Source organism: Bos javanicus, chromosome 15 (genome assembly GCF_032452875.1).
Source record: "Bos javanicus breed banteng chromosome 15, ARS-OSU_banteng_1.0, whole genome shotgun sequence".
NCBI classification, from domain to species: domain Eukaryota; kingdom Metazoa; phylum Chordata; class Mammalia; order Artiodactyla; family Bovidae; genus Bos; species Bos javanicus.
Window position 1 is genome coordinate 80,182,710 of NC_083882.1, and position 17,055 is coordinate 80,199,764.

General features: G+C 37.6%; 1 pseudogene; it reads left to right on the forward strand.

Annotated features, from left to right (window-relative positions):
• The first annotated feature begins 4,043 nt into the window (after nucleotides 1-4,043).
• On the forward strand, nucleotides 4,044-5,000 carry LOC133261490 (olfactory receptor 5AL1-like; annotated as a pseudogene).
• Nucleotides 5,001-17,055: the final 12,055 nt, after the last annotated feature.

Genomic DNA, 17,055 nt, shown 5'->3' on the forward strand with positions numbered 1-17,055 from the left:
GCTGTGAGACATCATTACATTGTTTTGTTCAGAAACTGCTTAAAATTATGCAGCACAGGGAACACATTCTGGAGGGACCAATGAATAATACAAAATATACTCACTACAGTTAAGTAATGTTAAATTTTGTTGACATTCACAAAGTTTGCCACAAGGTATATTGGACGCCTTTTTGGTTTCATTTTGGGTTGCTCAAAGGCAGCAGGCAGTGAGGAAAAATCAAGGTAACTGAAGTAGTAGAAAAGGTTTAGGGTAACACAAAACTTGTATTTATTTGTTCCATTATTCTACTAGTATATTTGAAGTTTCTAAACAGTGCTAGCTCCTACAAGGTTTGGGGGAGATGAGAAATAACTATCTGTTTTTTCAAAAATTTGAAATTTAGATTATTTTACAAAGTAATTAATAGGTGAATGAATTGTTAGATGCAACACTTGAGAAGTGATGAGACACCTCTAGGAAGAAGTGAAATTTCACCCGAGATCTGATGCATACATAGAAAGATAAAGCCAACTAGATTGTAAAGACAGAAGGAAGGGCTTCTGCTTCAACTATGCACAAAATTCATGATCACATTTGAGAAACTGACAGTACTCATGATGGCTGAAGCCTGGGAATTACATGAAAACGCCACAAATAGTGAGACTACTCTGAAAAGAAGGGGTTGCTTATCAAAGATTAAGTTAGCCAACCTTTGGGACTCTATCCTATGTCAACAGGAAATAGTAAGCTATGATTTGCATGTTAGAAAGTACACTCTAGTTACAATGAACAGAGAAAGGATGAATAAGATAGATGTTTGGACAATAATACAGTAAGTTGTGATAGAGGCTTAAATTTCAAGTAGACAGGTTTGGGAAAAAATAGGTTAAATAATTAGTATGTTCAATATCTAATTTTTATCAGTGGAGTTTAGAAAGATATATGAAGTATATTATCTTGGCTTTGTGCCTGAATAACTGGCTGGAAGATGACACCACTTACTGAGTTAGAAAATGCATGCTTCAAAGCAGATGAAAATATTGGATGGTTTTTGAATTGCTGAATTCTCTTTTGAGCATGCTATGTTTAGGTACTTTGGGAATACCTAGATGAAGTTATCTGGGGATCTCTTGAATACATACTTAGAGATCAGAGGTGAAATCTGGCCTTGAAATTTAGACTTTTGTGACACAAAAGTGACAACCATCCCCAGAACATTTGATGAGAGCTTCACAAGAGTGTGCAAAAAATGACACAGGATGGCTTAGGAATGAAATGTAAAGTAATGCTTTAATTAAAACATAAACACAGGGAGTGGAGCCACAAGAAGAGTAAACATGGACAGAAAGATGGGATTCTGATGACTTGCAAACTAAACCAAACCAAAACAATGGTTTGCATGAAAACTAATGTCAATGATATCTGAGGCTACATAGACAACATAAAAGAAGTCTCCATTGCCAATGGGAAGAAGGAGATTGTTGGTGAACTTGGAATAAGTAATTGTATAACAATTATGGTGAGAACAATTTCAGAATACAAGTTGATATATAAATGCTAAAGATGAAGCAAATGACTTTCCAGGATGTTTAGTACTGAAAGAATGAAGAGGAGAGGGGTTGATGGATAGAGGAAAAGGAAAAGAAGTCACAGGTCATTAGCAATGATTTCAGCATGTATCTTGTTTTTAAACTGATGGGGAAGATCAAATAAATTAGTAGAGGATGAACATATGGGATGAACAAAATAGCTTGGGAACCAAAATATAAGTTTATATATTAGAAAGAGAATTTGTATGTTGTGAATAGTCATTGTGGCAATTGATCACAGAGTCTAAGCTGTTTAGGGTGAGCATTGAATAAAGGAGGCAACAGTAGGTAAAGGATACTTAAGGTTAAAGTGATTGAGTGGATACATAAAAGGCTGTAGTGGCATAACTGATGTGAAGGGAAAGTTCAGAAAGTTGTGGTCATAGGACAAGTTTTTGATTTTGGATAACTACTATTTTATCAATTGTCACATAGAAAAAGCTTCAAAATGGAATCATGGGAGTAGGATGCTCAAGAGGAATAGCAGTGGGGTCCCTGATTCCAAGATCAAGGATCTAAGAAACCAAGGTATGAAATAAGTGGTGTTCATGACGCTGATGGCACATGTGTGGAAGATAAACAATGATGGCATCAACACCTGAGCCTTCAGTGAATAAGAGGGAGAGACCTGGATGCATATGTGATGACAGTGAATATGGGGACAAGCCTCTAAGCGTCAGGGAAGTGTACCTGAATGCAAGGCATAGCAAAAAACAGGAAAGAATGTTCCAGCATGAACAATGCCTTATTTCACCTGCCAGATTTAACATACGTGGATAGTTTCAAATGGAACAGCCTTTGGAAACCTGGAGAGAAATACATTTTCAAGGATGATCCAAGTTTCAGTTTAAAGAAAGAAAACTAAAACGACTGAAGATATTGGTGAGTTTGGTAATGTCAGAGCAAGAGCTACACAGACTCCAACACATCAGAGAAATATAAATACTAGAAAAATTAAGAGTCAGGAAAGGTAATGATCTGAGATCACAAGTCAATGAGGCAATGGAAAAAGACCTCAAAATATTGGAAAAAGAATAAGCTACAGTCATGGGTGTGATGGGATTGCATAGTCTTTTCTTTTGAGAATAAGCCTAAATCTGAATACTATTAATACTGATGGAATGAAAAACCATGTGTGCACGCTCAGTCATGTCTGACTCATGGACACGACTCCTCTGTCCATGGAGCCAGCCACGCTCCTCTGTCCATGGGCTTTTCCAGATAAGAATACTGGAGTGAGTTGCCGTTTCCTCCTCCAGGGGATCTTCCAACACAGGGATCCAACCCTTATCTCCCACATCTCCTGCACTGGCAGGAGAATTCTTTGCTACTGCGCCGCCACGTGGGAAGCCCATTTTAAGAGCTAAAATTTACTCACTTAACACATACTGCATGAAAGGCACTATTTTAATCACTTAAGGTATACAAACTTAGAGATCACCTTTCCAAAATTTTCTGATTAATGGGGAAATTCTTGCCTCTATGAAAAGAGTTCATTTCTATAAACTATGAATTGAGGTCAGGGAGTCCAGAACTAGTTCATGAGTTATTTTGCTTTACCCCACACTAATCATGAAACAGCAAGAGGGTTTAAGCTCTCACTCTGAGCTTCCATATCTGAAAATGAAGACGATAGCTTATCACCAGTTGATAGGGTTGATGGAAAGATGATCTGAGATGAAATAGTAGAAAAATTTTTTAAATCAAACATATCTGCTCAAATGAAGATCATTAAAAGCTGTTTCTTTTAATAAACCAGAAATCGGTTTTTAGTTCTACAAAATTATCTTGATTTTTTCTTCTCCTGTTTTGCATTTAGATGTTAGGAGCCACCCGATAAATATGTTTTCTAAATTATTTTAATGTATTTTTAATCATCCCATACATATTTCAGAAGAAGCAAGACTATCTATGTTTCTAAGGGCTTTTCTCCATTTAATTCCCAAATATTACATAGTAATTGAAAGAAAACTAGAAATCATAGTAAGAGAACAAAGTAAAATAAAAATCATCCTGAATAGTTGATATAAAGATGGTCAGAATTTAAAAATACCTTTCATACTACCCCTTCTGAAATTATTTTTTAATTTATTGTTTTCTGTTAATTAACAATTTTCAGAGTTAACATTTTTGTTTAAAGTATTTCAATAATTAAAAATAATTGTGCTCAAATAACTGTCTTTATTTTCTTTTATTAAAAATAGATAAGGAAGTATTCAATTATGTTAGATTTTAAATAAAATGCCATGTTTCTATCTTTCCAAACCCCACAGAATTTCATACTTTGGAGCTTCTGCAGAGAACAAATCGCTTCATTATGAAACCAGAATTTGCATGGAGAGTCTCTTTTGAATGTGTCCAACATAAGATCAGGGTGGATCAGAATCAGTTCCCAACATCTGCTTGATTATCTCTAAGGGAGATAAGAATACTCAGACTGTGTGCTCTAGGGGTTTTATTGTTAAAAACAAAAGTTAAATCTCTACCATGGCAAAAGGCAATTATTCTGCAGTGTCTGAGTTTATCCTCTTGGGACTCACAGATAATCCGGAACTTCAAGCTACTCTCTTTGGTGTGTTCCTAGTAATCTATTTTGCTAGCGTCCTGGGTAATCTTGGTTTGATTGTGTTAATACAAGTCAGCCCGCAGCTTCACACACCCATGTACTTTTTTCTCAGCCACCTGGCTTTTATTGATTTTTCTTTTACTTCGTCTGTCACCCCAAACACCTTGGTGAATTTCCTGTGTGAAGTTAAAAGTATAACATTTTATGCATGTGTCATCCAGGTGTGCTGCTTCATCACATCTGTAGCTTGTGAACAGTATTTGCTCTCAGTCATGGCCTATGACAGGTATGTTGCCATTTGCAACCCTTTACTCTATGCCATCCTCATGCCTAAAAAGCTCTGTAATCGGACCATTGCTAGCACATATATTTATGGATTCGTTGTGGGTCTTGCACAGACAGTCGCAACATTCCTCTTGTCTTTCTGTGGCTCCAATAGGGTCAACCACTTCTACTGTGATGACGTTCCCTTGGTCGCACTGGCTTGCTCTGACACTCATGTCAAAGAGCTGATGCTGTTAATCATTGCTGGGTTCAACACCCTTTGCTCTCTACTGATCATGATCATTTCTTATATCTTCATCGTCTTTCCCATTCTGAGGATCCATTCTGCTGAAGGAAGGCAAAAAGCCTCTTCTACCTGTGTTCCCCATCTGACCTCAATCACCATATTTTATGCAACAATCATTTTTATGTACCTCCTGCCCAATTCAAGCCATCCTCTAAACACAGATTAATTTGCTTTGGTGTTCTACGTGGTAGTGATTCCCATGTTAAACCCATTGATCTACAGCTTGAGGAATCAGGAAGTGAAGAATGCACTGAAGAGATTTATAGAAAAGTTGCATTTGGCTATCAAATAACTGAAAAAATCAAGGACGGGGAGGAATCAGAGGACATGGAGTTGTGGCTTATCTAGAGTCAAAATGCTGATAAATGATAGGGTCAAATTCCTCACTTCCAGTGTTCATATTTACTCAACATGTCTTAAAGCCCACTCTGTTATTCTCGATGATTTACACGTGAAAGGACTTTTGTAAATTTTGAGGTGTTAAATTTAAAAGGAGAAAGAGACAGACAAACAAGGAAAGAGAGTGAAACAGAGATAGAGATATCTTAACCTGTTTGAAAAGACATCTTCATAATTAAAGAAATGGAACATCTAGCATAGTCCCTTTATCTGAATTCTGTGTCATATGGGTCATACTAAGATAGACCAACATTTGGTATCTTATATTTCAAGTTTGCTGCATAGATAATCTGGAAAATAAGGCAAAGATTAATACAAGATTTTTTTTTTCTTTTTTCCAACAAGCTGAATAATCTTCCTAACACTCCTCTACTTGCATTCAGCTCAAAGAGTAGCACCAACAGAGCCACCTTGACATTGAGCCCTTGGTGACACCGATCCTGACACTGTGTCAGTTTAGTTCACTAGAGCTCTTTCCTGCCATATAACTCCTTGCTTGTTCTGTATCAATTGTGATTAGGAACATGGACTCTTCCTTCACATAGTTTGGCCAACAATTTTAGTTTTCCAACTAATAGCTGTTATCCTGGGTAAATTATTATATTTCACATCTCTTTCTTGGTTTCTTAATCTACAATAGTAATAGTTTCTTTGTCCTGGACTGATTGTGAAGATTAAATAAGATTATGACTATAAAAGGCTTACATAGTTTGTAGTACATGCCAAGCACTTCATGAGCATTGACTATTACACCTAATTAGTAACATTATTTTCAGCATTGTTATTGCCTGTATAGCCTTTTTTAGAAAGAGTTGGCAATATGATATGATTTATTTTAAAATCAACAAAATGAAAATATAAAAGCTAACAAGTTATTGTATTGTCATCATTAAAACAATTTCATTCCTTTTCATTTTTGTTTCAAATTGATATGTGACTTTTTAAACTGTACATATTTAAAGTGCTCAATTTGATAAGTTTTGAAACATCACCATGTGAAAATGCTGAACACGTTTGTCCCATCCCCCAAGGTTCCTCCTCCACTGACCCTGGGCAACCACCAACTGGTTCCTGTCACTATGATTGCTTTGTGATTCTTAAATGCATGCTGCATATGCTAAGTTGCTTCAGTCATGTCTGACTGCTTATTTCCTACAGTTTTATATAAATGGAATCAGCAATATGAACTCTTTAAGACAGAGAAATTTTATATTTTAGAAGTGCAAACAGCTTCATGTTGAACATTTGGCATAATTATTCTCTGAAAGTGCACTGCCCACACCACTGAGATGCCGTGCAGCATCCACACCACTGAGCTATTCCAAGGCCATTCTATCTCCCACGCATGTGTGCATCCTGTCCCTTCAATCATGTCCTTGTGACCCCATGGACTGTAGCCCACCAGATTCCACTGCCCATGGGATTATCCAGGCAAGAATACTGGAATGGGGTGCCATGCCCTCCTCCAGGGGATCTTCCCGATCCAGGGATGGAAGAGAGGCCTTGGCTTCTCCTGCATTGGGAGGCAGGTTGTTAACCACCAGCAAACACTGGGAAGCCCATCCTACCTCCCACTGCCCCTAAATTTCATCACAATTGCTTTTATTAATTTTGTTGGGTATAGTTGCTTTACAATATTGCATGAGTTTCCTGCCTTACAGCGAAGTGAATTAGCTCAGTTCAGTTCAGTAGCTCAGTCGTGTCTGACTCTTCGCGACCCCATGAATCGCAGCACGCCAGGCCTCCCTGTCCATCACCAACTCCCGGAGTTCACTCAAACTCATCTCCATCGAGTCAGTGATGCCATCCAGCCATCTCATCCTCTGTCATCCCCTTCTCCTCTGCCCCCCATACCTCCTAGCAACAGAGTCTTTTCCAATGAGTCAACTCTTTGCATGAGGTGGCCAAAGTACTGGAGTTTCAGCTTTAGCATCATTCCTTCTAATGAATACCCAGGACTGATCTCCTCTAGGATAGACTGGTTGGATCTCCTTGCAGTCCAAGGGACTTTCAAGAGTCTTCTCCAACACCACAGTTCAAAAGCATCAATTCTTCGGCGCTCAGCTTTCTTCACAGTCCAACTCTCACATCCATACATGACCACTGGAAAAACCATAGTCTTGACTAGATGGACATTTGTTGGCAAAGTAATGTCTCTGCTTTTGAATATGCTATCTAGGTTGGTCATAACTTTCCTTCCAAGGAGTAAGCGTCTTTTAATTTCATGGCTGCAGTCACCATCTGCAGTGATTTTGGAGCCCAAAGATATAAAGTCTGACACTGTTTCCACCGTTTCCTGCCAGGAGTCGGTGAGGCATTCCACTCGTGACAAAGGTCATGAGGAAGGAGGCTCGGCATACGCAAAGGCAGGATCAAGCCTCAGGAGTCCCCCTGGATATTCTCGAGTATCTACCCTCCAAAAAACCAGAGTCTGCCTACTTTATTGCTTTGTGCTTTCACCTCTGACTTTACTGGGGGCTGTACCCCACTACCATCTCACTCTCTCTGTCAAAGAGTTAACTTACAGCTCCAATTAATAAAGTTCCTGGGCAACTAGGAGTGTTTAAATCCAAACCCCTCAGATAGCTCTCTAACTTGCCTGACAAGTTTACCCAGACTCCTACAGCTATGCATACGATTGTTTACAGTCTCCCAGCCTCCAGAGGCATGGGAAGCTTAAGATATTCAAATAGCTTAGAGCCTCTCAGAGAATTAGAAACTGTCAGAAAAAACTAGTAAAAGATTTCATTGATGAGCCAATGCTTGTTGCCAAGTTTTCACATCCCCTGTATTGTATCCTTGAATGTGTATTAATTAATATAGTTGGTATGTAGAAAAAATAAGTAGTGGCCTTGGTGTTAGCAACTTTAGACCCTAATAAATTCTTTCCTTTGTTGTAAACCCATTACACATCCGCCCTATAGGAATGCAGTTTTATCTAACACCTTCAGAAGATGGCACCAAACCTTAAAATAATTACTGTTAGAGAAAATAAGTCTTTGTCAAGAGTCATAAAATGTTAATAGGCCTTCTTGGCCAGAAGATGATGTAAATTACCTAAACCATTTGTATACGATAAATTTGCAGGATAGAAACCCTGGTTTTTGATAAGGATCAAAGACTGCTGACTTTGCATCCCCTATTATCCTCTATGTGTAACTTAGGGTATATAAGCTCCCGTTAAAAATAAAGCTACGGGCCTTGCTCACCAAAGCTTGGTCTCCGCGTGTCATTCTTCTCCTTAACTTCCAGCTGAGTCTCCATCTGGAGCACGGAGGTCCTCTGCGACCATTTATTTGCCTGGGCTTCTAAGACCCACTCGAGAAGGTGCCTAAGGTGGGGCACCTTCCACTATTCGAGAGGGCACTTGCGGCCTCCATGGTCAGAGCTAACCTGGTGTCACAGGTTATATTGATTTTCCACGTAAACCAAGCTACTCAGCCTCTTTTCTCCACTGAATTTTCCTACTGAGCTATCCTCATTCTATTACTCTTTATATCTTTGATGAATATTTAAATAAATAAGTCGCTGAAGCCATCTCTCCTTTGAATACCCTGGATCAGCCGGGGCTGGACCTCGGCAGTTTCCCCATCTATTTCCCATGAAGTGATGGGACCAGATGCCATGATCTTCGTTTCCTGAATGTTGAGTTTTAAGCCAACTTTTTCACTCTCCTCTTTCACCTTCATCAAGAGGCTTTTTAGTTCCTCTTCACTTTCTGCCATAAGGGTGGTGTCATCTGCATATCTGAGGTTATTGATATTTCTCCTGGAAATCTTGATTCCAGCTTGTGCTTCTTCCAGCCCAGCATTTCTCATGATGTACTCTGCATATAAGTTAAATACGCAGGGTGACAATATACAGCCTTGACGTATTCCTTTTCCTACTTGGAACCAGTTTGTTGTTCCATGTCCAGTTCTAACTGTTGCTTCCTGACCTGCATACAGATTTCTCAAGAGGCAGATCAGGTGGTCTGGTATTCCGATCTCTTTCAGAATTTCCCACAGTTTACTGTGATCCACACAGCCAAAGTTACACATATACATGTATCCACTCTTTTTTAGATTCACTTCCCATTTAGGTCACCACAGAGCACTGAGTAGAGATCCCTGTGCTATACAGTGGGTTCTCTTCAGTTATCTATTTCATACAGAACAGTGTGTATATGTCAATCCCAATCTCCCAATTCACTCATCTGTCTTTCCTCCCTTGGCAATCATAAGTTTCTTTTCTATATCTGTAATTCTATTTCTGTTTTGCAAACAAGTTCATCTGTACCATTTTTATAGAATCCACATATAAGGAAGATTATATATTTGTCTTTCTCTTTCTGACTTACTTCACTCACTTTGACAGTCTCTAGGTCCATCCCTGTTCCTGTTAATAGGATTGTTTCATTGTTTTTATGACTCATTGGAAAAGACTCTGATGCTGGGATTGGGGGCAGGAGGAAAAGGGGACGACAGAGGATGAGATGGCTGGATGGCATCACTGACTCGATGGACGTGAATTTGAATGAACTCTGGGAGTTGGTGATGGACAGGGTGGCCTGGCATGCTGCAATTCATGGGGTCGCAAAGAATCGGACATGACTGAATGACTGAACTGAACTGAACTGAAGATTCCATTCATCTGGTCCCATCACTTCATGGGAAATAGATGGGGAAACAGTGGAATCAGAGTCAGACTTTATTTTGGGGGCTCCAAAATCACTGCAGATGGTGAATGCAGCCATGAAATTAAAGGACGCTTACTCCTTGGAAGGAAAGTTAAGACCAACCTAGATAGTATATTCAAAAGTAGAGATATTACTTTGCCAACAAAGGTCTGTCTAGTCAAGGCTATGGTTTTTCCAGTGGTCAAGTATAGATGTGAGAGTTGGACTGTGAAGAAAGCTCAGCGCCGAAGAATTGATGCTTTTGAACTGTGATGTTGGAGAGGACTCTTGAGAGTCCCAGGGACTGCAAGGAGATCCAACCAGTCCATCCTAGAGGAGATCAGTCCTGGGTGTTCATTGGAAGGACTGATGCTGAAGCTGAAACTCCAATACTTTGGCCACCTTATGCAAAGAGCTGACTCATTGGAAAAGACCCAGATGCTAGGACGGATTAGGGACAGGAGGAGAATGGGACAACAGAGGATGAGATGGCTGGATGGCATCACAAACTCGATGGACATGGGTTTGGGTGAACTCCAGGAGTTGGTGGACAGGGAGGCCTGGCATGCTGTGATTCATGGGGTCGTGAAGAGTCAGACACGACTGACCAACTGAACTGAACTGAACTGGAGATTCCATTGTACATATGTACATCTTCTTTATCCCTTCCTCTGTTGATGTACATTTAAGTTGCTTCCATGTCCAGGCTATTGCAAATTGTGCTGCAGTGCACATTTGGGTGCATGTATTCTTAGAAATTATGCTTTTCTTCAGATATATGTCCAGGTGGGTTTCCCCAGTAACTCAGCTGGTAAAGTTGTCCAGGAGACCTGGTTTCAATCCCTGGGTGCTGAAGATCATTCAAAGGAGGGCACAGCAACCCACTCCAGTATGCTTGCCTGGAGAATCCCCATTGACAGAGGAGCCTGGTGGGTGACATTCCATAGGGTTCCAAAGAATCGGACATGAATGAGCAACTAAGCTCACAGACAGCACCTGTAGTTTTTTTTTTTTTTTTTTAAGAAACTTCCATACTGTTCTCCATAGATACCAATTTACATCCCCACCAGCAGTATAGGAGGGTTCTTTTTTCTCCATACCCTCTCTAGCATGCATCGTCTGTAGATATTTTGAAGATGGATAGACATTTCTCCAAGGAAGACATATAGATAGTGAAAAAATACATGAAAAGATGCTCAATATCACTAATTGTTAGTGAAATGCAGATCAAAACTACAGTTGGGTAGCAATGACAACCCACTCAAATACGCTTGCCTGGAGAATTCCATGGACAGAGGAGTCTGGCAGGCTACATACAGTCCATGGGGTCTCAAAGAGTTGGACAGGACTGAGCGAATATCACTCACTCACCCACTTACCTAGTTGGCCATTTTAAATTTATTTTTGAATGGCCATTTTAAATTTAGTTTTTCTTGTGTTTGTGAGCATATTTGAAACGTATTTTTTTTTGGTTCTTCCATTTCTGCTATTGAAATAAGCATATATTTTCTTGAAACAAAATTTGAGCTATTTTCTGCATTTAGTAAGGATTGTATTAATAAAATGTTAATTTATTTAGTTCCACTTTTCAAAGTAAAAACAGAGATAAACTTAGTTGAATCTTCTTCTGTGTGTCTGGTGCTGGATGAAAGTCTTTAAATGGATGGTATCAGCTAATTTTTATAACCCTTTACTGAGAAGGGTATTTAAAAAATAAAAAAGTCCAAAACAGTTTATGTAGTTCTTTAATAAGCATGTAGTTTATAACTAGAAAAAATAAGTGGTTTTTTTTTTTTTTTTTGTAAAACAGATTTTTAGTGATTATTTTAAACATTTTTAACTATGGCGTCAGAGAAGACTCTCAAGAGTCCCTTGGACTACAGGGCAATCAAACCAGTCAATCTGAAAGGAAATATCAGTCCTGAATATTCATTGGAAGGACTGATACTGAGGCTGAAGCTCCAATACTTTGTCCACATGATGCAAAGAGATGACTAATTGGAAAAGACCCTAAAGCAGGGAAAGTTTGAGGGCAGGAGGAGAAGCTGATGAGAGAGGATGAGATGGTTGGATGACACCACCAACTTGATGGCCATGAGTTTGAGTAAGCTCCAGGAGTTGGTGATGGACAGGGAAGCCTGCTGTGCTGCAGTCCATGGGGTCACAAAGAGTTGGACAGGACTGAGCGACTGAACTGAACTGGTTTTGAACATTGATCCAAATTCATTTACAAAGTAAATTTAAATTATTTGTTTAATTAGAAAAATAATTTGAAAGATAGATGAGCCTGAATCTGGCACAATAAATGAATATTTCATGGGGCTCACATACTCTGGAAAAGAAAATGAAGGGAAAAGTCACCACACTTGGGGCAAAAGCTCTTTTCCTTTATCATTTCTTTGCCTTCCAGTGATGTTAATTTCAGAAGTTTCTGAGAATATATCATCATCTCCCAAAAGCTAGATTTTTAATAGTTTCTAAAAGATGTAACCATATTTCACTTCTACCCTTTGGTGTCACTTGATCCCTTTGCTATTACATAACTGCTTTGGCTTAGAATATAAGGAAAGGATTTTAACAGCTCTGAGGCACAAGTTTTTCATGTAAGTTGAGATATTCAGGAGAAATGAACTCTAACGGTCCTCAGCCTGGATTATTACTTATATAATAAAATATCAACATCCTATGCTTAATTTAATTATCTAAAAACCAAATTAAGTGACAAGGAGGTCTGAGGGAAAAAAAAAATCGGTCTATAAATATATAATTACTAATGGTTTTTCTTCATAGGTAACACTGTAATGTTACTATGAAGCAGTCAAACTATATTAAAACATGGGCTTCTCTGAACTAATATGCAAATAAAAAATATAATTGAGGAAATATGAGGTACTTATACATAAACAACAAATAATTAAACTCATCAGAATATTTACATTCTAAGCATATTCTTGATAATCTAGTACTTCTACAACAATTTTTTTGTTAAATTAATAAATTATACTTCAAGAAAATTTAACTTCATATGTTTTCTACTTATCATTTTCAAAAAGGCAAAATGGGTTAAAGCTCACTTTGTTTATTTTGTAAATCCTGATTTTCACATTGCTAAACTTAAATACACATGACTTATTTCTTAGTAAGAGGATTAAATCAGTTGATAAAATTCAAAATTAGGCTAAGAAATAGCAAGCACTCAATAAATGTCAGGTATTTTTCTTCTTTTTCTTTGTTGCTAGTAAATAAATTGTATAAGTGAGTGATGGTCTTTGTTTAAATATATCATGTAAAAATAAGTTGTAAAGAAAGTGTGCTGTCCTCTTTAAAATAATTCAATTGTCACTCAAGAAACTGAAAATTTGATGTATAGCAAAACCAATACAATATTGGAAAGTAATTAGTCTCCAATTAAATAAATTTATATTAAAATGTAAAAAAAATAAAAAAGAAAGAAACTGAAAAGAATTGAGAGGATCTTGCTTTCTGTACCAAAGGGTCTGTTTTCTTCCTCAGGTTAGAGTAATTTTCTGCCTTTTTAAAAATTTATATACACATGTATTATTTTTGAAATTATTTCCATTATAGGTTACTACAAGATATTGAGTATAGTTCCCTGCTACATAGTAAACCTTTATTGTATGTCTATTTTAATTAGACATTTAACATTCTATTCAGAGTAAGTCAAACAAGTGGAGTCAAATGTCATATATTTTTAGTTAGGCAAAAATTCATATTTTTTCTAAAATACATATATTATATATATTATTTATATAAGTATATAAAAAAATTTTCTATTACTTTTGATAAAGGTTTAAGAACATCCCCCCTCCAAAAAAAAAGAAGAGATGGAGAAATTGGAAAACAAAATAAATGAAATGGGAGCACTGGTTACAAAATAGAAAAAGAGAAACAAACGAGGTAAAATAAGAGATCATCATATAGTCCAGTTGTTTTTAAACATGATTGCTCATTAGAAATATATCTGGAGCTATGGAAAAAAAATACCTGTATACCATTATTTCTTCAAATACATTTTCTGCCCCTATCTCTCTCTCTTCTCTTTCAGGGATCCCTTTAATGTGAATATTATTATACTTGATATTGACACAGAGGTCCCTTAAACTCTCTTCATTTTTATAAATTTTGTCTTCTTGTTGCTGTTCTTATTGGGTGATTTTCACTATTCTATCTTCCAAATCATTTTTCTCTAACATTGATTCTCTCTCATATGTTATATATATACATATATATGTATATGTATATATATATATATATATATATATATATACATCTTTTAAAATTTCAGTTATTGTATTCAGTTGTGTTGGTTCTTTCTTATATTTTCTGTCTCTGTTGATGTTTCTCACTGAATCTCTCCATTCATTTTCTGAGTTTGGTGAACCTCCTTTGATCTTTTCTTTGAACTCTATCAGGTAAACACTTATCTAAAGACCATTTCATTAGGGTTTGTTCTGGGGTCTTATTTTGCTCTTTTGTTTGGAACTCATTCCTTTGTCTCCTCATTATGTCTGACTTTTGATTTCTGTTCCTATGAATTAGGCAAAACATCTAGCTCTCCTTGTCTTGAAGGAGTATCTTTGTGTGGGTGCATGTCTTGTGTCCACTGCTTGCAACTGGTGACTTTGGCAGGTTGACTCCAGCTAGAGTGAGTGCAGACCTGGGATAGACTTGGGGAAGTGCTGCTCCTAAGACTGCATAAGAATGTGGATTTTGATATTTTAGCTGAGGGAATGATGTTTCACAGTACAGTTTTAAAGGCCACACAGAATTGTATGTGTCTGTTTAGGAAGAAGCTGAATAACATAACTATTGATTATATGTGAATTTCTTCTTGAATTTCCCTGAGAAAAGTCAGGATTACTTTAAGAAATGACTGCTAATAGCAAGGGATTAAAATTGTGTGGACATGGAAACTCCAATTAGTGTTTCAACATTGCTATTGTAAATAATCATTGGAAGCAAAAAGGTAAAGTTAAACATCAGAAGAGCAGAGTTCTTCAAGTGAGGCATTAAGATTCTTTAGGTTTGAACCTCTTTACCTGTGAAAGAGAAACTTCCTGTGTTCCTTCTTTGTGTTTTGTATGTGATATGTGAGAATATGTGTGAATATCCATCAGATAAATATGCACTCACAAGGCATAGTTGCAGTGACTAGAAGCACCATGTTCTCTGTCAAACCTGACTTAAAAATCTGAGGATTCATTCAACTCACAAGATTCTAAACACACTTCATGGCAACATACATGGGTTTCTTACAAATTAAGTGCAGAAGAGGAAATAATTCCCTTGTACAATATACCTCAAGGCTTCCCTATTGGCTCAGGGTGAAGAATTCAGATGCCATGCAGGAGACTCAGGTTTGATCTCTGATTGGGAAGATCCACTGGGGAAGGAAAGGGCAACCCACTCCAGTATTCTAACCTGGAAAATGCTATGGACAGAGGAGCCTGGTGGGCTAGAATCCATAGGGTCACAAAACAGTCAGACATGACTTAGCAACTAAACAACAACAACATTACAAACCTCAAACTAAACAGTCATTAGACTGTAACTAGCAAAGTCACCTTCCAAAATGGTAAGATGATAATATTAAATCAGTAATTTAATTAATTTTTATAAACTCAAAATAATAAAAGAACTTAGAATCACTAATTTTTAAATTTCATGTCATGATCCTATAAGGGTAATTGAATAAATGACATTGTAACCTAAGATTATTTCTATTTGAACATATGAGAATTTATTCATTTTTAAAATATAATTTCTTATAAACCATGTTTTCCAATTATATTTAAAAATCTGATAATGACACCTCTAAGTACAGATAACCTATAATTAGGTTTCCCAGCTGGCTCAGTGAATCTGCCTGCCAATGCAGGGGACCTGAGTTCGATCCCTGGGTCAGGAAGAACCCTGGGAGAAAGGAGTGGTAACCCACTCCAGTATTCTTGCCTGGGAAATCCCATGGACAGAGGAAACTGGTAGGGTACAGTCCACGGGGTCACAAAGAATCTAACAAAACTTAGCAAACTAAATAACAATAACACAGTGATCTATAATTAGGGCTTCCCAGGTGACTCTAGTGGTAAAGATTCTGCCTGCAGTGCAGGAGACACAGGAGAGGCAAATTCAAGCCCCAAGTTGGAAAGATCCCCTGGAGTAGGAAATGGCAGCCCACTCCAGAATTCTTCCCTGGAGAATCCAGTGGACTGAGAAGCCCGGTAGGGTACAGTCCGAAGTGTTGCAAATAACTGGACAAGACTGGGAGACTAAGAGTGCGATCTATAATACCCTTTACTCTTAACATCCAAAGTGTTAAGAAAACAAACTTCAAATAGACTTGAGTTTGAACTTAGAATATTCCTGTTATTAGTTATGTGACCTTAGACAATTTATAAATTATTGAGACCTAGAAGTGAAACCTTACACTCCAGTAGATTTGATATATAGGAGTCAGTGCAACTAGGTGATTAAAGTCCTGGAACGTAGTAGAAATCTAAAAGCTTTGTCTTTCTTATTTAAGACTGATAGACTTTTAAGAACTTAACTGATTGATTTTTGGTTACACATAAAAGTATTTATATAACAACACATAGAACTTATGGGCTTCCCAGGTGGACCTAGTGGAAAAGAATCTGCCTCCAGGAGACTTATGAGATGCAGGTTTGATTTCTGGGTCAGGAAGATCCCCTGGAGGGCATGGCAATCCACTCCAGTATTCTTGCCCAATAAATCCCATGAACAGAGACGCCTGACAGGCTGTAGTCCATGGAGTCACAGAGAGATGAATGTGACTGAAGTGACTTAGCAGGCATAGCACTTACTATAACATGATACAGTTCTAAGCCTTTCATAAACATTAACCTGTTTAACCTTCAAAACCAATCAACCATCTGGTTCCCATTATTTTGTAAAGTTGTAAAGAGAGTCATGCAGAGTTCAGGTCAATTGTCCAGAGTTTCACAGCTAATAAAAGAAGATAGAATTCAAACACATGCAGTCTTGGTTCTAGAGTCCTGAGTTCTAAGAAAAAGATGCTGCTACCTTTGTTTGGGATACATGTATATGTGTTTGGGAGTGTATTTGTGTTTGCTTTTGAAGATGATTTCATGGTCTTTAAATGCTACTATGTCCTGAGCAGGACTCAGAATCAAACTGACTTTCCAGAATTGACCTGGGCCCTTGTAGTAATTATCAGGGTCTGTTGAAGTAATAATCACATTTTCAGTTTACTGGTAAAGAAATTACAAGCAATGTCAAAAAGGGAAAG